This window comes from Magallana gigas, chromosome 4 (genome assembly GCF_963853765.1).
Source record: "Magallana gigas chromosome 4, xbMagGiga1.1, whole genome shotgun sequence".
NCBI classification, from domain to species: domain Eukaryota; kingdom Metazoa; phylum Mollusca; class Bivalvia; order Ostreida; family Ostreidae; genus Magallana; species Magallana gigas.
Window position 1 is genome coordinate 25217829 of NC_088856.1, and position 25430 is coordinate 25243258.

At 33.2% G+C, this 25430-nt stretch overlaps 2 long non-coding RNA genes across 2 annotated transcripts in view; both read right to left on the reverse strand.

The window, feature by feature from the left end:
* Positions 1-25430, reverse strand: part of LOC105330985 (uncharacterized) — a 101632-nt gene that overhangs the window by 7861 nt on the left and 68341 nt on the right. The gene's annotated exons all lie outside the window — the stretch shown is intronic.
* On the reverse strand, positions 2213-7092 carry LOC136274585 (uncharacterized). Its single transcript, XR_010713023.1, has 3 exons — positions 6734-7092; positions 4892-4962; positions 2213-3251 (listed from the first exon to the last, which is right to left on the reverse strand). It is a non-coding gene; the product is annotated as an uncharacterized lncRNA (long non-coding RNA).

Consider the following 25430-nt stretch of genomic DNA (forward strand, 5'->3'; position numbering starts at 1 on the left):
TTTTAGTTCTACAATTGACCATTTCAATATTTTACTAAAAAAAAAGTTGGACAAATCTGTCTAAAAACTGATTAGACTTTTAAGGAAACAAGCAAGTACGTGTACATCAACGAGATTTCATGCTTACTCGCATACTTATATGTACTATGCGTGCGCGTACAAGGGGTAGGGAATGGAACCTCATGGGACGGCATTTTATTGTCTTTTTACATTTTACTCCTTTGATTGTCACTATGGTATCAATGTATATATATGTATATCAATGTGTGCCGTCAATTAGCCGAAATGTAGGCGCCATATAATTGCACTTCAAAGAGGATCAGAACGGGGTCACAGTAATTTGCATTTTCACGTATGACATTATATTGGTGTTAGGGTTGTAAGCACTCTAAACCAACTGAAACTAAAAGGAAATTAACTCTGAAGAATATGAATGTTCTTGAATTTGAAAATGAAGCAACCTTGTTTTGAAAAAAAAACACATCTTAATAGTAAACAGCTTGAATTACGCAAAGAATCATTTTGCTCATGTAACAGATGCAGTTCGTTCAATGCTCTTCCGGATAAGTAGGTTTTTATATAATGGAAAACAATTGCAAGTTTGATATTCCATGAATAAACAAAATATTTTGTTGTGGTGAATGAAACGTATTTTCCCTTCGTTTCAATTCTTTTTAATTTGGTCTAATTTGCCTTTCTTTTTTTTCGAAAATGTATGAATTATTATACAAACATCGTATGTTTCGACAAGAAAACCAACAAGTTTCCTGTACTTGGATGACGAGATATATTAATGAAATGATTTAAAGTCTAGCAATAATTACATTTAAATAAAATCATGAACCATTTAGGTTGTATGAACTCCTTTTTTTTATTTATCAAGCCTAGGCATACCTTCAAAATGGGTTCAAACTAAATTGTTAATTCAATTTTGTTCCTTGGCATATCAAAGAACGTGTGGATGACGGGGCTAGGTGCATGATGGCCATGTGTAACAAACGTTATATTCAGTGGGGTTTTCAGTTTAAAAAAACCTCTTTTTTGTTAATGAGTAATTTTTTTATAAATAATAATGTTTCAGGGTATATTGAGGGATTGCAATTGAAAATATAATAAGCAAAACATTGCAATAACTCTCAAACTGACATATACTTCTCATTGTGAAAGGGTTAAATAAAGGATCACGTAAAGCATTCATTGCATTGGATCCCCACCTCCGCTCAGGCCGGGGGCTTGAACTCACAACCTGTGGAACACAGTCTACTTATAGTGGGTCGTCAGTTTCTTAGCCACATGTCTATCTAGGCAAAACAAGAGATCGATGCTTCGATGACGAACGAACCCTAGAGCGCAGGTTGCGCACTACACGATCGTTTGAGATATATGTGAAATACAGTTAAACGGCGATTTGAGAAGATCGGAACTATACACATTGCATAGATATATGAATATTATAAGCAAAATATTGCAATAATTCTCGCATTGACTTTTACATGCCCATAGCGTACAATTAGATATACATAAAACACAGTGAAATTAACTATATTGGAGCTCCGCCTTTAATCACATGTATCAGCATGTGTCAATTTGAGTAAACTTGAACACAAATCATGTTTACACAAGATATATATTTTCAATTCAGCAAAACAAAACAAAACAAAAAAATCTTCAACAAATGCTATTCATTTTCCTGGTATACACAGCCCACTGGTATCGAAAAGCTTCCTCCAAGCAATAGGCTTCCTTTGGAGACTGCCATTGTTTAGTCCATCCAAATATTTACATAAATCACACTGGAACTTGTAGACTGCTCTTTCAACGAAATCAGAGGGAAGGAAATATTTATCCTTTTCTTGTAAATAACGGATATACTTAGATTCATCGGATCCAATTTCTTTTAGTTTTTCTGCCAATTTCTCTGGTGAAGAGAATTCTCGACTGTTGATGAATGTTCCGTTGGGGAGATACTTATTAACGTCTCGCGGACCGTTTATGACAGGAATTATGGGTGAATGATCGCGATAAAGTGAATACAATTTTTCAGTAGTATAATCATCACAAATTGAGTTTTCAAACGCAAAGAAAAACTTGTAGTCCTTTTCAAATATTGCTTTGCACTTTGTGTAATCGTCATATTGTTTGCCACACTTTTTCGTTCCACATTTTCCGTATTTTTCAACCGTAAGGTGTTTGCTAAGCTCTTTTACCAGATTTTCTCTTTTAGATGGTGTGCTGCAGTGACTCGACACCCACACAGCATCTTTGGTTTTATTGGCTAAAACTCCGGTATAATTCTGTAAGGGGTATGTTTTATTATGCAAAAGTCTTCCATACAATGGCACAAAGAAATCTGATGTCTCCATGTAGGAAGCAGATAAATCAATTTTATCGGCCCATTGTTTGGGGGGTCGAAAGGTATGGTACGGGCTCTCGTTAGTATGCAATACCCACATTTGTCCTTTAGTTTTTTCGATGGTTTTATGATAAGGGAGATAACTGTGACGTAATACAATGATGTCTGCCAACGAAGTGTTTTTCTCTACGAGACAATTGGGAATGTTGCATTTAGTCGGATCATATTTTGATATACCAAATAGAACTTCAGAATTCTGCTCGTACCATGCAATGCGAAAAAAAATTTGAGTTCGATTAGATTTTATTTTCTCGAGTTGGCTCGAGTTCGAGTTTATGTAGGCTAAGCTTTGTTTCTGAGTTCGATTAGATTTTATTTTCTCGGGTTGGCTTGAGTTCGACTTTATGTAGCTTTGTTTCTGAGTTCGATTAGATTTTATTTTCTCGGGTTGGCTTGAGTTCGACTTTATGTAGCTTTGTTTCTGAGTTCGATTAAATTTTGTTTTCACGGGTTGGCTTGAGTTCGAATATATGTAGCTTTGTTTCTGGGTTCGATTAGATTTTATTTTCTCGGGTTGGCTTGAGTTCGAGTTTATGTAGCTTTGTCTCTGAGTTCGATTAGATTTTGTTTTCACGGGTTGGCTTGAATTCGAATATATGTAACTTTGTTTGTGAGTTTGATAAGATTTTATTTTCTCGGGTTGGCTTGAGTTCGCATATATGTAGTTTTTGTGATCCGTATCATTTTGTGTTGACCATAGGAATACGAAAATAATACAAAGAATAGCCAAATAAGATATAGTCTGCCAATAGTCAAACAGTTTCATTGCAAATGGAAGTCTTCTTCGAACTAGTGTTTTAAACGTTGATAGGTACGTTCCGCTTCGAAAATTTTAGACCTGTAAAGAGGATCAAAATTTAAAACTAGATAGATACTAGATAGATAGATAGATAGATAGATAGATAGATAGATAGATAGATAGATAGATAGATAGATAGATAGATAGATTCTTAAATATTCGTAAAATCTTCGATGTTTGACATTACTTCATCCCATTGTCTATATATAGACTTCGTTGTTCCCCGGTGAAATAATTTCAAAACACTTCGAAAAATAAATTTATAGGATAATTTATATTATATACTAGACCTTGATTTGTCACTTTATAACTATTGATAAAAACCGTATATCCGGTTTTTTTCGCGTGTCACAAAATTTGCGAAAATGGGGAGAATGTGTAGCATTTTAATTTGCGCAAGTCATCTTTTGCAATTTTAAAAGTTTCTTATCGAAAATAATCCAGAATATAATTTCTGCGTATCCAAACATTTGCAATTTAAAAGACATCGCGAAAAAAAGCGAAAATTAGATAATCGCGAAAATAACCGGATATACAGTTCATCTAGCTTGCTCATCGGTGTGATCTGATTCAACAAAGATCAGTCAAAACATTACATTGAAACTTTTCTAGAGTTGACGCCTATTTAAAGCTTCTAGTACGTACAAGAAGTTCATTATAATATCAAAACGAATTTGGTGATGTTTTTCCGAAGGCGTCAGGAACAGCTCTGACTGTTGCGTCACACATAAACAAAACAAAGCAAAACGCCGGTGTTAAAACTTTATGATTGGTCAACTCGTTTTCTTAGGCAGAGTTACATGTATCTATGCACGCTTACGCAAACCCAGAGGTTATAGATTTCACAGGGCAGTTTATTTTCCAAAAACATCTACTCTTCCCTTGTGTTTTAATTATATGCAAAACTCTCTCTCTCTCTCTCTCTCTCTCTCTCTCTCTCTCTCTCTCTCTCTCTCTCCAACTCTGTATTGCATGTGCTCGTTTCGTTTTATGTATTTTTAAGGAATAAAGAGTTATTCCTTTTTATCGGGGTGTGGTCAAATCCAATAAAGTCCAAGGGCTTTTATCCTGGTTCCGGCCTACCCATAATGCTCCGCACAGTAGCATTATGGGTACATGTAGGCCGGAACCAGGCTAAAGGGCTTTATGATAGATTTGACCACGCTACGACCGAAATTATCATCTCATAAAATTTAAAGAATGATTCCTTTAAAATTACTTATATCATTTTCAATTTGTACACTTTAAAACAACATTTTTATACCACTATTTTTTCATGTAGCACTGATGCTATGTTTCACTACGCAGCGCAGCAAATACCGTTTTTCGATTATACATGTAGCATAAGACACGCCCATTTTGTGTCGCTCATCTTATTGTTTTTGCGTGATGTAGCTGACAGACGTAACGCGACGCTATCGGAAAAAACTCATCAAATCCGTTTTGATAATATATAATAATATACTACATATACAAACGTATACTACATATACTACATATGTATTCAAGTTTAAATTGACAAACACTACAAAGTCATCTTAAAAATGCTTACACCATTTTCTAAAGTGTTCCGTATATTAGACAATTTTATCATTTCACATCAAGGTTATGTGAAATAATATGTATTGAATAAAATACAACTGAATAGTTATTCAAGAATATGAAAATAATTCTCTTACCGTATAGTGCATGTCATCACCTGAACACTCTCAATGGCGTCAGCAAAGTGAGACTCCGTGTAAACTTGAAACTGTATAGATAGAATAAACACAGGTAACAATACTGTAAGTGATTTGCGCAAATAACATGTATGGTTTTAACCATTATCATAATAATATTTTACATTAAATTTGCTTAAAGTACATGTGGGTAAAAACTGACCACGGCGCGTCGGAGTAAGTGAACGCGTTGTGTGATAAACATATAAGGGTACGGAGGTTGAGGTGACGTCGGGTAGGGCATATAGACGGCGGAGATAGGACTTTTGGATTAGTGGTAAACCGAAAAGATAGGTTTTTTTTAATTTATTCATTTTTTATTATTTTTGAAAAAGCCATTAAAAAAGCAGCAAACAATAAGACAAACCATGTGACAAAAAACCAACAATGAAGCATGCATTTCTATATCTAATAATACATGTAAATTGCTTCTTCCTCTTCTTTAGAACGAGTGCCTGTGTTTGTATCTATTATACCTATTTTGTATACAAGACTATTGGTAGATAGAATATACATGTAGTGATTTATTTTGTGTTGGAACCACTGCAGTTTAATGTCCTATTATACAAGGAATGCACTAATTTCAAAATTTTAAAATATCTAACAACAATTATCTTTACCCCTTTGTTTTTTTACTTGTGTGTTTTGAAATATATTTTTTTTTTTGGTTTTTTTTTTGCTTGTAGAAAGATCTGAATGTTGCTAGGAATCATGGGTCTTTTGAGTAAGCTATAATTGCTACATAAATTGTTCCTCATAAAGTTTGTTAATATTGTCATTCTTAAACCGTTGTGAGTTACATGTTTGTTTATATGCTAAATAACTTTTAAAGGTAACTGATTGATAAAAACGGATTGTTATGTTCATTTTAAAGATCAGATCAAGAACATACGTGAACCCTTTTTTTACCACAATTTATTTTTTTAAAAATCATTTTGGATATCAATTCTAGAATTTTTGTTCCACCGTTAAGGTTGACATACATATTGATTCTAACCAATAACTTCTAGTCTATCTTGAGTTTCCTGATAAACATTAATATCTCCCTAGAATTGGTTTTCTGTGTGCAAATTTTAACATTTCTGAGTTTGCAGGCCCAGCGTTTATTAGTTTGTCAGTGTCAAGATCAATTGTCTTTGAAGTAACATATTTTTTGAAGTCATTAATATAATTAACAATTTTACCTTATCCAATGGATATTAAAGCTTTTATAGAGCACTCTATATATAATATAATCATTTTAAATCCTACAAATGAATATTTCTGGGTTGAAAGTTTTTTTTATTATATTTTATTGACATTTGAACTCCATAGAAAATTAAATAAGAAATTGTTTAAAACGCTAATTTCCGGGATTGGAAAAAAGATAAATAGATGATTTAGCCGTGTTATATTAAGTGATTTTATTAAAGTGACTGTTCCTGTTAAGGTTACATGTAAGTTTCTATGTGTCCACTAGTACTGTTTCATAACATATTTGATTTTTAAACTTACTTATTTGTCATAATTCATTCTAAAAGTCTTAGAAAGATCTACATCATATTGAATACTGAGAGGTTTAAAATTGATAGGGTAATTGTTTTTAAAAAAAAAAATGATATAATATCTCTGTTTTTATGTAAAAAAAAAAATTAAACAATAAGAGAACTATACACAAAACGTACAAAAAATAGGTTTTTTGGATAACCACGCATTCTACATATAATTACATGGAATGAAGATATCTTAAATTATAAACCGTTAAATATATCAAAATAGATCATTTTTTTGTTAAAACCTTTACATTATCATTGTAATACTCACTTTCTCTGGTGCGGTAGCTTCTTCAATCGCCCTTTGGGGTATGAAATCAATTTTTTAAAGTTTTTGTCATCTTTGGTAAAGCAATCGTGGTATCTCCTTTGGATATCGATGATGCAGATCAGTACGTACAATGTAAGATATAGACAAGCTCATTGAAATATTGACTAGTCTGGATATAGCAACATCAGGCCTTGACCATACTTCTGACCTTTCATCATCCAATTTTTTGTGTATATTTAACCTCTTATGACTGGTACATATAAATCTTAATGCGTTTTAGATTGAACAGATTTAGATCCGGTTATGAATAAGATGGAATCCGTCTAACATGTTAAGCGTTTTTCACGTCCTTTGAAACTCTTAAGTATAGTCACAGTTAGTCCAGCCGGAAAAGGACCAACTTATTTGTACGGGATGTTGGGAATGCATTACATCTATTTAAATAATAAAATACTTCCTTTGGTGATTCATGCGGGATACGAGGGTGGCTACATTGCATTAGAAATACATACAACCCGCGTCAGTAGGTAATGATAATTTTATCGGCAATGATCGCTACAATGTACCTTCATAACCCGCATGAATTGTGAAGGAAAGCATTTTATTGTTTAAATTTACATCTGTCTTGATAACAAATTAATCATTTATATTATTTGTCATAAGTTTGTTAAATTAACTAAATTACTGCTAATTCATGTACATCAGTACGTTAGATAAAAAAAAAACAGGCAAATCGTCTCCTATGAAAATTTGAGACTGACATCATCATTATAATTTCGTGCAGTCCGTGATTTTTCTTAGGTAGCTGTAGATTATGGCCAATCGATAAATGGGACGGATAGATTTCAAGTCTTTGTTATTCTCGATAGGTCAACAAGAAGATTGGCGTTTCCCCTATATACAAGGAGGATACAAGGAGGCTAAGTGTTCTTAAGGACAGAAAAAATAGAAGGAAAAAAGAAATCACCAAAAATACTGCACCTTAAAGCAGAGAGGTTTGAATGAAATACCTTACCATTACCATAATGTTAATGTATTGGATTTTATTTTGAAATAGAGATTGCTAAAAGTATGCTAATGCATGCCAACCAGTGTCCAGACTTTTGATGACAGTGAAATAATATTAAATGCTGATATTTATATGATTTACAGATTACAAATAGAGTAGACTCTTAATATTAAGTGATCTGATCATACCTAAATGCATATACAGTAGAAATCTTTTGATTCATAGAAAGCAAATAACAGCGGAAGAGGAGTTTTCAGAAGGTCCTACCTATTGCTCTGAAATCGCCTCGCAGACCACATACTGGTATAGGTGAAAAACTACCACCTTAAGCTTTGTGTATAACGTCCTCCCAGCCAATTGAAAACTTTTACCAACACGTCTACTCTGACCTTGAAACAACAGGACTAGGTTTGTACTGCGTGTTTACTAAAATTATGTCCCATATCGAATTTTATTTTATTGTCTGGATGATCTTTCGAATAGATGTACATTTTAATTGTTATAATTTCAAGAACATGTTTTGCTGAAGAGTCAGTAAAACAAAGCTACTGAAGGCATTGGATTAAGAGTTTTGATGGGAAAATGTTTCGTGATGGTGAAGAAGTGGACGCTGTACACTTGGTGGCTGCTGTTGATGCTCTTTTGAAATTCTTCACAAGATTCCAGTCAAAAGTTGTTTTAGTTGGACATAATGTCAATTGTTGCCATATTTTTTTTTTATTTTTAATTTTTTTTTTTGGCCATAATGCCAAATTTTTCTAAACTCTCTGCAGAATTGTGATGAAACACAAGAAATTGGTAACTGTGTTGCAAGGTTTGTTGACAAAAATCAGTTGTTCAAATCTTTTGATTCAAAAGTCGGTTCATTTTACTTAGAGAATTAAATTTGTACTATCACTATGTGTGTGAACCTTATAAGGCTCATGATGCACCAGAGGTTGTTTACATTACATATACAGAAACTAGTGACCTATGTAGGTGTGGATTTAAGAGATCCAAAGTATTTGTCTCCGTCTTTCAAATATTAAAATGCAATTAATAGCCACTCTAATAGTTTAGAAGTACGTAAGAACTTGCCCTTCTTAGAATAGTTGACTTCTGAGAAGATAGCTAGTAGACACATTGCAAACAGGATTGCAGGGAGTGGACTTTGTTTTAATTTTTACAACGTGTTTAAAACAGAGATAGCAAAGATGGAAAATACCGCCACTCCGTTTCTTTTCTGAAAATGTGAAAAAAGAGTCCACATGTTACAACGTCTTTGAAAATATGTTCATATTTAAACAAACATTTTGCATCAAATTGTGAAAGATAAGATTTTAAACTAGTGCTTTGGGTGAACTATTAATTTTTTTTTTCATGAACAAGTATGAATACTATCAATTTCGTTTTAGTACGACTTTTCTAATTTGCATGGTTGATAGTAGTTAGCATTTATTTTGCGTTGACACTGATATATGTCAACCACACCAGCCTAAATCTCATTGTATGCAGGAAGATATTTATTTATACATTTTCAGATTTGTGATCAATATAGTTATACGTACATCTAAGATGCCATATATTGATAGTATTTTTAGCGTTTTTACACTGATATCTGTTAATCATATCCGCCAAATGGTCATTGTAAACAGGAATATGTAATTTCATTAAACATGTTTTAGACTTGTCAATATACTAGTTTTACTATCATTGATATCCGATAGTTAGAGTAAATGTGCGTACATTTTAAAAATTTCATAATACAGCTTCATTATTTGGCTTATATTTGCAACGTAACTTTAATGAGCTGCAAGAAAAAAAAAGTTACTTTTTTAAATCATTTAAACTTGCACACTAAAGCTATAACATTTATGAATGAATATCTAATGATTCCTTTACTGTGAATGATTTTCTCATTATGAATCTTCTTTATGAGTGTAAAAAAAATTCTGAATATATGATTATATGAAAAAACTATTAAAATGGGATTGGCTAACACCAAAATACCATTTCATAGAGTGTAGAGCACAAAAGTTAGGTTTTATTTTACTATTCAAAGAATCCATACTTAATTGGTTTTATGTTTTTCATAAACAACTAAAGCTAGGAAACCAATTAAATTGGGTCGCTTTAAAAACCACATCCCGAGAAACATTTCGAACTTGCGTTCCACGTTTTTAACCGGTTTTTCCGAAGGAAAAATCCGGTTATTGAAAATTTGGAAATAGTGGGCGGGCGGGCATGCGGCTGCCAAAAGGGTACCTCTATTGTACAGAAAACTATAACTCCTCCTACAGTTTTCAATATAGGAAGTTGTTCTTTAGCAGATTAATTGGACATATATTAGAGGTGTGCATATTGTTAGGGTTTTGATTACTGATGAATGATGAAAAAAATACCAGCTGTTGCACTTAGTCATTTTTGGCAAAGTATTGCATATAGGGTACCCCTATTTTTCGTGATAGGTAGGTAGTGTTCATCAATTCAATGTTGACATGGATGATAGATACTGTTCACACAATAGAAAACCCGGTTTGTTGTCACATTGATAGCTTTCCTCTTGATTAACAAATACGGTCATGGTTGAATAATTAGAATAGGGTGAGTGTGCATGCGCTCATGTGGTGTTTCATATATCCCTGAAGTGGAACTAATGAACATTATTATCATTCAGATTTGACAGTCACATTGTCAAAAAATAGCAGTATATGCATCGTAAAATGACTTCAAATACGCCATAATTGAAAATGTAGTTACGAAAATTATACACAACAGCATTATTTGATTCAATGTTGTGCATTTGATTGTGAATAGGCTAATCGAAAATTCACTTTCCACCTGTAATAAAAAGAAATAAGTTTTGAAACAAAATTTGACTAAAATAGGCACAACCATAGGTTTCATAATTTTATTTCAATTAGTGTCAAAGTCATTTTTGCTCCATATATTCATTTTGCCATGGATCGGACACAAATTAACCATGCATCGGACAGTATTCAATGCATGATTTCTTATGAAAATTAAAATGTTAGGTCCCATTCCCTGTGATATACTTAATGTGAATTAAAATAAAAAAAATAAAAATAATTGACCACCTAAAATGAGTTTTACAGACACAGGCTTTTTAACTCAAAGTTTCTGTAGGAGCTGGCACGATAAAGAACCCTATATGATAAATATTCCTTTAAAGGGTCATGGTCACGATAATGGTCAAAAATTAATTTTCCGATTTTAATATTTACAATGCTTCAGAACGGCATTTTTAACAGGCAACCGTAATTTAAGTGTCATTAGTTGAGTTATAAACAAGTTACAGAGCTTGAAATTCTTCGCTATGTTAACAATGCGTTTGTTTACATTTTGAACGTTGAAGTAAAAACTTCAGGATTAAACCTAAAACGAATGTGTTAAACGTTAGGAATTGCTCATCTACGTTAGGAATTGCTTATCTATGCCTATAATAGATAAAAAGATAGCCAAATGAGCTGGAAAAAGATTTTTTACGGGTAAATTGAACCTAAGTAAACAAAAACAGGGCACGAGCCTTGTTTACATCACAAAGAATTGTGAGCCCTGCATCTTGCTTGCAACTCTACGAACGACTCTCAATTTTATTTGATGTTTAGAAATGCATTTTAAAGCATTGTCAATAATAAAAACAGAAAAATAGAATTTGACCAAAAACGTGACCATGCCTCTTTAAACAGAAGCACTACTCTAAATTCCTGCCTGCAGATTCGTTGATTTACATTGAAAGAAATCTGAATAGCAATTGATAAATTAAGTTTTTCGAACCTTTGTATTTTTGCATTAAAATCAGAAAAATCTTATTTTAAATCTCTACTGTATAGCTGACATCCATATCAATTATTTACTCAAAAATATGAAAGAACTGAAAATTTGAATTGAATTGAATTTGAACTTACATGATTTATTTTTAATTCTTTTGAGAACCTCATGCAAATAAATTACTATGATTAACGTCGGAAACTGAAATAGAGATAAGATTTAAAATTCCATTTAGGAAAAAAATTATCCAGTTTATTTTTTTACCTTTAAAATTGTGCAGATTCTATCAGCTGAGCATGATCTTATATGTACCTTTAAAATAATCCATTTCTATTTTATCATGTGGTCCCTTGAAATCATTTAAACTAATGCATATAGTTTTAAAATTCAATACAATGCAACAAAAAATCAAAATAGTTTGAATTACATAATCTCCAAGAGGAAAATGATGAGTTAAACTTTGTATTAGAATAATGTACAAATCAATGTGTTCTCCATTACTTCATACTATGGCAATAATCATACAATTACCGTTAGAAATGCTTAAAGTAATGAACTCGATTCTTAATAAGTAAAATTACTTATAAATTAGTTAGTAAAATGTCAAACTTCAAAACAAGTTGCTGAAAGTATATTACAATTTACCATAAAAATTAGTACAAAAAATACGTTATTTTCTCCTTTGTGTTGTGTTTTTATGTAAACAACAAATGATGATTCATACAACAGTTAAATTTTTTGCGGCCCATTTGACGCTTGCGTCATTAAGGTCTTCCGTTTCCAACGGAAGACCTTATAGTTTTCGTACGATTTCTTATTAAGGTCTTCCGTTTCCAACGGAAGACCTTATTGTTTTCGTACTGTTTCTTATTATTAAGGTCTTCCGTCTTCAGCGGAAGACCTTACTGTTTTTCTACGCGTTCTCATTCTTCTATATTATTATTTTTCTTCTTGGTAGTCACCCTAAATTTCTCAGCCATTTCTCAATCGATTTTAATGATTTTTACAGGGATGATGTCTTAGGTGAATATCTCTTTGCATCTTACTTCCTGTCTGAAAATTCACTTCCGCTTCTGAATTATCTCCCTTTTTCATGTATTTTGGAACATGATATTGTTCACGCATCTCCTCAAAAACTGTTATAGTTAGGGACTTGAAATTTATATGCAAGATATAGTGGTTATGGTAGATTTGCTTGCTTGTTTTAGATTTGACCAGAAGTCATCATCCTTGAAGCTCGCCCGGAACTGAAAATGTTGATGTTAAATTTTTTTGACAATTTTTACGAAATTTGAGATTTGATCACGAATATCTTTCTTCTAATCAATATTTTGCTAACACATGTAGAGCATCAAAATTTAATCTATAAAAGATCTTTCAACTGACACCAAGCAAAAGGGGCTGACCCCTCATATAAGGGGCCAAGAGGGGTCTAAAGTCTTTTATCTATATCTCTTTAATGAAAAATATTTTGTAATGTATTAAAGAAGCAAAAATGTGTATCTTCCAGTTATCTACCTATATTTGTTAAGAGTTTTCTGATATGTTACATAATCTGGATTTTAAAGGGGCTAGAAGTCCAATATTTTGATCATTTATTTCTTAAAAAGGAGAAATATTTTGAAATGCATTATAGAAGAGAAGATACTCAGAATAATATTCGTAATAATATTCAACCACCAAAGTTTCGTTTAATGGTCCTTATAAGGAGATAAAGAGTCGGCCCCTAAAACAATCATTCCCTAATATCTCAAAAACAGTCACAAATTTCTAAACACTTGTTGAACAAAATTTGTTTAATATTAAGGGACCTTTCATTGATATCAAGAAAAAGGGGCTAGCCCCTCAAATTACATGATAAGAGGGATCTAAATGTTTCAATCAAAGCTCTTGTACATATATCAGAAACAAAACAAGGGCGAGAAGTCCAATACATTTCTGATTTATTTGTAAAAGAAAAAGAGGATATAGAAATTGAAGAAAAGAGTCTGTTTAAAATCAAAGGATTTTTCATTCTATTTCCAAATCATGTTTAGCTGGTAAATAGCAAAATAAGGGTCAAGCATGTATCTCAAACTCTAGTGATATTGGGAATTTAGTATTTTCCGTTTAATATAGAAGTCACCGACCACCGCCCCCCCCCCCCCCACCCTTCATAAAATCATTTAGTTTTTCTGGCCCGATTTTACTTGATCTTTGATCTCGGACCTTTAATTTCAACTTAGTACCATTCTAGATTACCGCACTAATTACCAGACCAATTCGTTCATTATTAACAGAGTTATGAACTTTTTGGCATTTGAGTTTTAATTTTCGTGTTTGACATGTACTGTAGAAAAAAATTCTAACTCCCGAGCCCTTCACTCAATCTTCATGAAATTTTGTGTAAATGTACCTCGGACCTCATTCTGTTTTTCTGCCAAATTTGCACCGGGTTGAACAATTAAGAAGAAATTTCCGATATCAAGCCGCGAGTATAGCCTGTACGGGGACTTAAAATTTACACAGTGCAAGGGATGTAAGCAGCCGCGTAATATTTCTGTTGCATGTATATTTCTTGTTTTCCGTTTAGTCTGTATCTACGATACCGTGTGAACTAATTATGAATGTTAGAACTGTGAAAATTACTGTCATCAATTTTTTTATGAATAAATTTACGTGTTACTGATTTCGTTATTTCTACATTTATAAGAATTTTATCAATCCTGTTGATATAAAATAGTCAAACATAATAGTAAACGACACAAAAAAATCTCTACTCTGAAATACATGTGTAAAATGCATCAGTCATTGTTTTAGGACTTCCCCTAATTGTCGTTAACCGAATCCGAGATCCACACCTCAAAATTCTACTTTCGATTTATTTACGACGAAAATCAAGCTCGGTCCTTTTCATCCCCCTCCAGACACAAACACGCATCAATATTTCAAATGACCTCGCACTGTTACCAAACCTGAGTAGTGAGACATCTTACACGTTGTTTTTCATCTCATACAAAAATTCAGCTCCTGTCCCGGGCGGAAACGCCCCAAATTCAAAGAGAAAATCGGGAATTATTTCGCGTCAGCCATGTTTTGACGCGAACCTTTGATGAAATACTGTTATGACACCTGCAAAGGCCGTGTGGAGCCAAGATTTGTTCTTTCTCTCTATTTCCTTCTCTCCATTTGTTTTTTTTTTTACTTTCTAACTAAGATATTCAAAATAAAGGGGTTGTTGGACTGAAGTACAAGTTGAAAAACACTCTTCCTTTAAGATTTAGACAAAAACAGTCCTTTATTATTAAGGTCTTCCGTCTTCAGCGGAAGACCTTACTGTTTTTCTACGCGTTCTCATTCTTCTATATTATTATTTTTCTTCTTGGTAGTCACCCTAAATTTCTCAGCCATTTCTCAATCGATTTTAATGATTTTTACAGGGATGATGTCTTAGGTGAATATCTCTTTGCATCTTACTTCCTGTCTGAAAATTCACTTCCGCTTCTGAATTATCTCCCTTTTTCATGTATTTTGGAACATGATATTGTTCACGCATCTCCTCAAAAACTGTTATAGTTAGGGACTTGAAATTTATATGCAAGATATAGTGGTTATGGTAGATTTGCTTGCTTGTTTTAGATTTGACCAGAAGTCATCATCCTTGAAGCTCGCCCGGAACTGAAAATGTTGATGTTAAATTTTTTTGACAATTTTTACGAAATTTGAGATTTGATCACGAATATCTTTCTTCTAATCAATATTTTGCTAACACATGTAGAGCATCAAAATTTAATCTATAAAAGATCTTTCAACTGACACCAAGCAAAAGGGGCTGACCCCTCATATAAGGGGCCAAGAGGGGTCTAAAGTCTTTTATCTATATCTCTTTAATGAAAAATATTTTGTAATGTATTAAAGAAGCAAAAATGTGTATCTTCCAGTTATCTACCTATATTTGTTAAGAGTTTTCTGATATGTTACATAATCTGGATTTTAAAGGGGCTAGAAGTCCAATATTTTGATCATTTATTTCTTAAAAAGGAGAAATATTTTGAAATGCATTATAGAAGAGAAGATACTCAGAATAATATTCGTAATAATATTCAACCACCAAAGTTTCGTTTAATGGTCCTTATAAGGAGATAAAGAGTCGGCCCCTAAAACAATCATTCCCTAATATCTCAAAAACAGTCACAAATTTCTAAACACTTGTTGAACAAAATGTGTTTAATATTAAGGGACCTTTCATTGATATCAAGAAAAAGGGGCTAGCCCCTCAAATTACATGATAAGAGGGATCTAAATGTTTCAATCAAAGCTCTTGTACATATATCAGAAACAAAACAAGGGCGAGAAGTCCAATACATTTCTGATTTATTTGTAAAAGAAAAAGAGGATATAGAAATTGAAGAAAAGAGTCTGTTTAAAATCAAAGGATTTTTCATTCTATTTCCAAATCATGTTTAGCTGGTAAATAGCAAAATAAGGGTCAAGCATGTATCTCAAACTCTAGTGATATTGGGAATTTAGTATTTTCCGTTTAATATAGAAGTCACCGACCACCGCCCCCCCCCCACCCTTCATAAAATCATTTAGTTTTTCTGGCCCGATTTTACTTGATCTTTGATCTCGGACCTTTAATTTCAACTTAGTACCATTCTAGATTACCGCACTAATTACCAGACCAATTCGTTCATTATTAACAGAGTTATGAACTTTTTGGCATTTGAGTTTTAATTTTCGTGTTTGACATGTACTGTAGAAAAAAATTCTAACTCCCGAGCCCTTCACTCAATCTTCATGAAATTTTGTGTAAATGTACCTCGGACCTCATTCTGTTTTTCTGCCAAATTTGCACCGGGTTGAACAATTAAGAAGAAATTTCCGATATCAAGCCGCGAGTATAGCCTGTACGGGGACTTAAAATTTACACAGTGCAAGGGATGTAAGCAGCCGCGTAATATTTCTGTTGCATGTATATTTCTTGTTTTCCGTTTAGTCTGTATCTACGATACCGTGTGAACTAATTATGAATGTTAGAACTGTGAAAATTACTGTCATCAATTTTTTTATGAATAAATTTACGTGTTACTGATTTCGTTATTTCTACATTTATAAGAATTTTATCAATCCTGTTGATATAAAATAGTCAAACATAATAGTAAACGACACAAAAAAATCTCTACTCTGAAATACATGTGTAAAATGCATCAGTCATTGTTTTAGGACTTCCCCTAATTGTCGTTAACCGAATCCGAGATCCACACCTCAAAATTCTACTTTCGATTTATTTACGACGAAAATCAAGCTCGGTCCTTTTCATCCCCCTCCAGACACAAACACGCATCAATATTTCAAATGACCTCGCACTGTTACCAAACCTGAGTAGTGAGACATCTTACACGTTGTTTTTCATCTCATACAAAAATTCAGCTCCTGTCCCGGGCGGAAACGCCCCAAATTCAAAGAGAAAATCGGGAATTATTTCGCGTCAGCCATGTTTTGACGCGAACCTTTGATGAAATACTGTTATGACACCTGCAAAGGCCGTGTGGAGCCAAGATTTGTTCTTTCTCTCTATTTCCTTCTCTCCATTTGTTTTTTTTTTTACTTTCTAACTAAGATATTCAAAATAAAGGGGTTGTTGGACTGAAGTACAAGTTGAAAAACACTCTTCCTTTAAGATTTAGACAAAAACAGTCCTTTATTATTAAGGTCTTCCGTCTTCAGCGGAAGACCTTACTGTTTTTCTACGCGTTCTCATTCTTCTATATTATTATTTTTCTTCTTGGTAGTCACCCTAAATTTCTCAGCCATTTCTCAATCGATTTTAATGATTTTTACAGGGATGATGTCTTAGGTGAATATCTCTTTGCATCTTACTTCCTGTCTGAAAATTCACTTCCGCTTCTGAATTATCTCCCTTTTTCATGTATTTTGGAACATGATATTGTTCACGCATCTCCTCAAAAACTGTTATAGTTAGGGACTTGAAATTTATATGCAAGATATAGTGGTTATGGTAGATTTGCTTGCTTGTTTTAGATTTGACCAGAAGTCATCATCCTTGAAGCTCGCCCGGAACTGAAAATGTTGATGTTAAATTTTTTTGACAATTTTTACGAAATTTGAGATTTGATCACGAATATCTTTCTTCTAATCAATATTTTGCTAACACATGTAGAGCATCAAAATTTAATCTATAAAAGATCTTTCAACTGACACCAAGCAAAAGGGGCTGACCCCTCATATAAGGGGCCAAGAGGGGTCTAAAGTCTTTTATCTATATCTCTTTAATGAAAAATATTTTGTAATGTATTAAAGAAGCAAAAATGTGTATCTTCCAGTTATCTACCTATATTTGTTAAGAGTTTTCTGATATGTTACATAATCTGGATTTTAAAGGGGCTAGAAGTCCAATATTTTGATCATTTATTTCTTAAAAAGGAGAAATATTTTGAAATGCATTATAGAAGAGAAGATACTCAGAATAATATTCGTAATAATATTCAACCACCAAAGTTTCGTTTAATGGTCCTTATAAGGAGATAAAGAGTCGGCCCCTAAAACAATCATTCCCTAATATCTCAAAAACAGTCACAAATTTCTAAACACTTGTTGAACAAAATGTGTTTAATATTAAGGGACCTTTCATTGATATCAAGAAAAAGGGGCTAGCCCCTCAAATTACATGATAAGAGGGATCTAAATGTTTCAATCAAAGCTCTTGTACATATATCAGAAACAAAACAAGGGCGAGAAGTCCAATACATTTCTGATTTATTTGTAAAAGAAAAAGAGGATATAGAAATTGAAGAAAAGAGTCTGTTTAAAATCAAAGGATTTTTCATTCTATTTCCAAATCATGTTTAGCTGGTAAATAGCAAAATAAGGGTCAAGCATGTATCTCAAACTCTAGTGATATTGGGAATTTAGTATTTTCCGTTTAATATAGAAGTCACCGACCACCGCCCCCCCCCCCACCCTTCATAAAATCATTTAGTTTTTCTGGCCCGATTTTACTTGATCTTTGATCTCGGACCTTTAATTTCAACTTAGTACCATTCTAGATTACCGCACTAATTACCAGACCAATTCGTTCATTATTAACAGAGTTATGAACTTTTTGGCATTTGAGTTTTAATTTTCGTGTTTGACATGTACTGTAGAAAAAAATTCTAACTCCCGAGCCCTTCACTCAATCTTCATGAAATTTTGTGTAAATGTACCTCGGACCTCATTCTGTTTTTCTGCCAAATTTGCACCGGGTTGAACAATTAAGAAGAAATTTCCGATATCAAGCCGCGAGTATAGCCTGTACGGGGACTTAAAATTTACACAGTGCAAGGGATGTAAGCAGCCGCGTAATATTTCTGTTGCATGTATATTTCTTGTTTTCCGTTTAGTCTGTATCTACGATACCGTGTGAACTAATTATGAATGTTAGAACTGTGAAAATTACTGTCATCAATTTTTTTATGAATAAATTTACGTGTTACTGATTTCGTTATTTCTACATTTATAAGAATTTTATCAATCCTGTTGATATAAAATAGTCAAACATAATAGTAAACGACACAAAAAAATCTCTACTCTGAAATACATGTGTAAAATGCATCAGTCATTGTTTTAGGACTTCCCCTAATTGTCGTTAACCGAATCCGAGATCCACACCTCAAAATTCTACTTTCGATTTATTTACGACGAAAATCAAGCTCGGTCCTTTTCATCCCCCTCCAGACACAAACACGCATCAATATTTCAAATGACCTCGCACTGTTACCAAACCTGAGTAGTGAGACATCTTACACGTTGTTTTTCATCTCATACAAAAATTCAGCTCCTGTCCCGGGCGGAAACGCCCCAAATTCAAAGAGAAAATCGGGAATTATTTCGCGTCAGCCATGTTTTGACGCGAACCTTTGATGAAATACTGTTATGACACCTGCAAAGGCCGTGTGGAGCCAAGATTTGTTCTTTCTCTCTATTTCCTTCTCTCCATTTGTTTTTTTTTTTACTTTCTAACTAAGATATTCAAAATAAAGGGGTTGTTGGACTGAAGTACAAGTTGAAAAACACTCTTCCTTTAAGATTTAGACAAAAACAGTCCTTTATTATTAAGGTCTTCCGTCTTCAGCGGAAGACCTTACTGTTTTTCTACGCGTTCTCATTCTTCTATATTATTATTTTTCTTCTTGGTAGTCACCCTAAATTTCTCAGCCATTTCTCAATCGATTTTAATGATTTTTACAGGGATGATGTCTTAGGTGAATATCTCTTTGCATCTTACTTCCTGTCTGAAAATTCACTTCCGCTTCTGAATTATCTCCCTTTTTCATGTATTTTGGAACATGATATTGTTCACGCATCTCCTCAAAAACTGTTATAGTTAGGGACTTGAAATTTATATGCAAGATATAGTGGTTATGGTAGATTTGCTTGCTTGTTTTAGATTTGACCAGAAGTCATCATCCTTGAAGCTCGCCCGGAACTGAAAATGTTGATGTTAAATTTTTTTGACAATTTTTACGAAATTTGAGATTTGATCACGAATATCTTTCTTCTAATCAATATTTTGCTAACACATGTAGAGCATCAAAATTTAATCTATAAAAGATCTTTCAACTGACACCAAGCAAAAGGGGCTGACCCCTCATATAAGGGGCCAAGAGGGGTCTAAAGTCTTTTATCTATATCTCTTTAATGAAAAATATTTTGTAATGTATTAAAGAAGCAAAAATGTGTATCTTCCAGTTATCTACCTATATTTGTTAAGAGTTTTCTGATATGTTACATAATCTGGATTTTAAAGGGGCTAGAAGTCCAATATTTTGATCATTTATTTCTTAAAAAGGAGAAATATTTTGAAATGCATTATAGAAGAGAAGATACTCAGAATAATATTCGTAATAATATTCAACCACCAAAGTTTCGTTTAATGGTCCTTATAAGGAGATAAAGAGTCGGCCCCTAAAACAATCATTCCCTAATATCTCAAAAACAGTCACAAATTTCTAAACACTTGTTGAACAAAATGTGTTTAATATTAAGGGACCTTTCATTGATATCAAGAAAAAGGGGCTAGCCCCTCAAATTACATGATAAGAGGGATCTAAATGTTTCAATCAAAGCTCTTGTACATATATCAGAAACAAAACAAGGGCGAGAAGTCCAATACATTTCTGATTTATTTGTAAAAGAAAAAGAGGATATAGAAATTGAAGAAAAGAGTCTGTTTAAAATCAAAGGATTTTTCATTCTATTTCCAAATCATGTTTAGCTGGTAAATAGCAAAATAAGGGTCAAGCATGTATCTCAAACTCTAGTGATATTGGGAATTTAGTATTTTCCGTTTAATATAGAAGTCACCGACCACCGCCCCCCCCCCCACCCTTCATAAAATCATTTAGTTTTTCTGGCCCGATTTTACTTGATCTTTGATCTCGGACCTTTAATTTCAACTTAGTACCATTCTAGATTACCGCACTAATTACCAGACCAATTCGTTCATTATTAACAGAGTTATGAACTTTTTGGCATTTGAGTTTTAATTTTCGTGTTTGACATGTACTGTAGAAAAAAATTCTAACTCCCGAGCCCTTCACTCAATCTTCATGAAATTTTGTGTAAATGTACCTCGGACCTCATTCTGTTTTTCTGCCAAATTTGCACCGGGTTGAACAATTAAGAAGAAATTTCCGATATCAAGCCGCGAGTATAGCCTGTACGGGGACTTAAAATTTACACAGTGCAAGGGATGTAAGCAGCCGCGTAATATTTCTGTTGCATGTATATTTCTTGTTTTCCGTTTAGTCTGTATCTACGATACCGTGTGAACTAATTATGAATGTTAGAACTGTGAAAATTACTGTCATCAATTTTTTTATGAATAAATTTACGTGTTACTGATTTCGTTATTTCTACATTTATAAGAATTTTATCAATCCTGTTGATATAAAATAGTCAAACATAATAGTAAACGACACAAAAAAATCTCTACTCTGAAATACATGTGTAAAATGCATCAGTCATTGTTTTAGGACTTCCCCTAATTGTCGTTAACCGAATCCGAGATCCACACCTCAAAATTCTACTTTCGATTTATTTACGACGAAAATCAAGCTCGGTCCTTTTCATCCCCCTCCAGACACAAACACGCATCAATATTTCAAATGGCCTCGCACTGTTACCAAACCTGAGTAGTGAGACATCTTACACGTTGTTTTTCATCTCATACAAAAATTCAGCTCCTGTCCCGGGCGGAAACGCCCCAAATTCAAAGAGAAAATCGGGAATTATTTCGCGTCAGCCATGTTTTGACGCGAACCTTTGATGAAATACTGTTATGACACCTGCAAAGGCCGTGTGGAGCCAAGATTTGTTCTTTCTCTCTATTTCCTTCTCTCCATTTGTTTTTTTTTTTACTTTCTAACTAAGATATTCAAAATAAAGGGGTTGTTGGACTGAAGTACAAGTTGAAAAACACTCTTCCTTTAAGATTTAGACAAAAACAGTCCTTTATTATTAAGGTCTTCCGTCTTCAGCGGAAGACCTTACTGTTTTTCTACGCGTTCTCATTCTTCTATATTATTATTTTTCTTCTTGGTAGTCACCCTAAATTTCTCAGCCATTTCTCAATCGATTTTAATGATTTTTACAGGGATGATGTCTTAGGTGAATATCTCTTTGCATCTTACTTCCTGTCTGAAAATTCACTTCCGCTTCTGAATTATCTCCCTTTTTCATGTATTTTGGAACATGATATTGTTCACGCATCTCCTCAAAAACTGTTATAGTTAGGGACTTGAAATTTATATGCAAGATATAGTGGTTATGGTAGATTTGCTTGCTTGTTTTAGATTTGACCAGAAGTCATCATCCTTGAAGCTCGCCCGGAACTGAAAATGTTGATGTTAAATTTTTTTGACAATTTTTACGAAATTTGAGATTTGATCACGAATATCTTTCTTCTAATCAATATTTTGCTAACACATGTAGAGCATCAAAATTTAATCTATAAAAGATCTTTCAACTGACACCAAGCAAAAGGGGCTGACCCCTCATATAAGGGGCCAAGAGGGGTCTAAAGTCTTTTATCTATATCTCTTTAATGAAAAATATTTTGTAATGTATTAAAGAAGCAAAAATGTGTATCTTCCAGTTATCTACCTATATTTGTTAAGAGTTTTCTGATATGTTACATAATCTGGATTTTAAAGGGGCTAGAAGTCCAATATTTTGATCATTTATTTCTTAAAAAGGAGAAATATTTTGAAATGCATTATAGAAGAGAAGATACTCAGAATAATATTCGTAATAATATTCAACCACCAAAGTTTCGTTTAATGGTCCTTATAAGGAGATAAAGAGTCGGCCCCTAAAACAATCATTCCCTAATATCTCAAAAACAGTCACAAATTTCTAAACACTTGTTGAACAAAATGTGTTTAATATTAAGGGACCTTTCATTGATATAAAAAAAAAGGGGCTAGCCCCTCAAATTACATGATAAGAGGGATCTAAATGTTTCAATCAAACCTCTTGTACATATATCAGAAACAAAACAAGGGCGAGAAGTCCAATACATTTCTGATTTATTTGTAAAAGAAAAAGAGGATATAGAAATTGAAGAAAAGAGTCTGTTTAAAATCAAAGGATTTTTCATTCTATTTCCAAATCATGTTTAGCTGGTAAATAGCAAAATAAGGGTCAAGCATGTATCTCAAACTCTAGTGATATTGGGAATTTAGTATTTTCCGTTTAATATAGAAGTCACCGACCACCGCCCCCCCCCCCCCCCACCCTTCATAAAATCATTTAGTTTTTCTGGCCCGATTTTACTTGATCTTTGATCTCGGACCTTTAATTTCAACTTAGTACCATTCTAGATTACCGCACTAATTACCAGACCAATTCGTTCATTATTAACAGAGTTATGAACTTTTTGGCATTTGAGTTTTAATTTTCGTGTTTGACATGTACTGTAGAAAAAAATTCTAACTCCCGAGCCCTTCACTCAATCTTCATGAAATTTTGTGTAAATGTACCTCGGACCTCATTCTGTTTTTCTGCCAAATTTGCACCGGGTTGAACAATTAAGAAGAAATTTCCGATATCAAGCCGCGAGTATAGCCTGTACGGGGACTTAAAATTTACACAGTGCAAGGGATGTAAGCAGCCGCGTAATATTTCTGTTGCATGTATATTTCTTGTTTTCCGTTTAGTCTGTATCTACGATACCGTGTGAACTAATTATGAATGTTAGAACTGTGAAAATTACTGTCATCAATTTTTTTATGAATAAATTTACGTGTTACTGATTTCGTTATTTCTACATTTATAAGAATTTTATCAATCCTGTTGATATAAAATAGTCAAACATAATAGTAAACGACACAAAAAAATCTCTACTCTGAAATACATGTGTAAAATGCATCAGTCATTGTTTTAGGACTTCCCCTAATTGTCGTTAACCGAATCCGAGATCCACACCTCAAAATTCTACTTTCGATTTATTTACGACGAAAATCAAGCTCGGTCCTTTTCATCCCCCTCCAGACACAAACACGCATCAATATTTCAAATGACCTCGCACTGTTACCAAACCTGAGTAGTGAGACATCTTACACGTTGTTTTTCATCTCATACAAAAATTCAGCTCCTGTCCCGGGCGGAAACGCCCCAAATTCAAAGAGAAAATCGGGAATTATTTCGCGTCAGCCATGTTTTGACGCGAACCTTTGATGAAATACTGTTATGACACCTGCAAAGGCCGTGTGGAGCCAAGATTTGTTCTTTCTCTCTATTTCCTTCTCTCCATTTGTTTTTTTTTTTACTTTCTAACTAAGATATTCAAAATAAAGGGGTTGTTGGACTGAAGTACAAGTTGAAAAACACTCTTCCTTTAAGATTTAGACAAAAACAGTCCTTTATTATTAAGGTCTTCCGTCTTCAGCGGAAGACCTTACTGTTTTTCTACGCGTTCTCATTCTTCTATATTATTATTTTTCTTCTTGGTAGTCACCCTAAATTTCTCAGCCATTTCTCAATCGATTTTAATGATTTTTACAGGGATGATGTCTTAGGTGAATATCTCTTTGCATCTTACTTCCTGTCTGAAAATTCACTTCCGCTTCTGAATTATCTCCCTTTTTCATGTATTTTGGAACATGATATTGTTCACGCATCTCCTCAAAAACTGTTATAGTTAGGGACTTGAAATTTATATGCAAGATATAGTGGTTATGGTAGATTTGCTTGCTTGTTTTAGATTTGACCAGAAGTCATCATCCTTGAAGCTCGCCCGGAACTGAAAATGTTGATGTTAAATTTTTTTGACAATTTTTACGAAATTTGAGATTTGATCACGAATATCTTTCTTCTAATCAATATTTTGCTAACACATGTAGAGCATCAAAATTTAATCTATAAAAGATCTTTCAACTGACACCAAGCAAAAGGGGCTGACCCCTCATATAAGGGGCCAAGAGGGGTCTAAAGTCTTTTATCTATATCTCTTTAATGAAAAATATTTTGTAATGTATTAAAGAAGCAAAAATGTGTATCTTCCAGTTATCTACCTATATTTGTTAAGAGTTTTCTGATATGTTACATAATCTGGATTTTAAAGGGGCTAGAAGTCCAATATTTTGATCATTTATTTCTTAAAAAGGAGAAATATTTTGAAATGCATTATAGAAGAGAAGATACTCAGAATAATATTCGTAATAATATTCAACCACCAAAGTTTCGTTTAATGGTCCTTATAAGGAGATAAAGAGTCGGCCCCTAAAACAATCATTCCCTAATATCTCAAAAACAGTCACAAATTTCTAAACACTTGTTGAACAAAATGTGTTTAATATTAAGGGACCTTTCATTGATATAAAAAAAAAGGGGCTAGCCCCTCAAATTACATGATAAGAGGGATCTAAATGT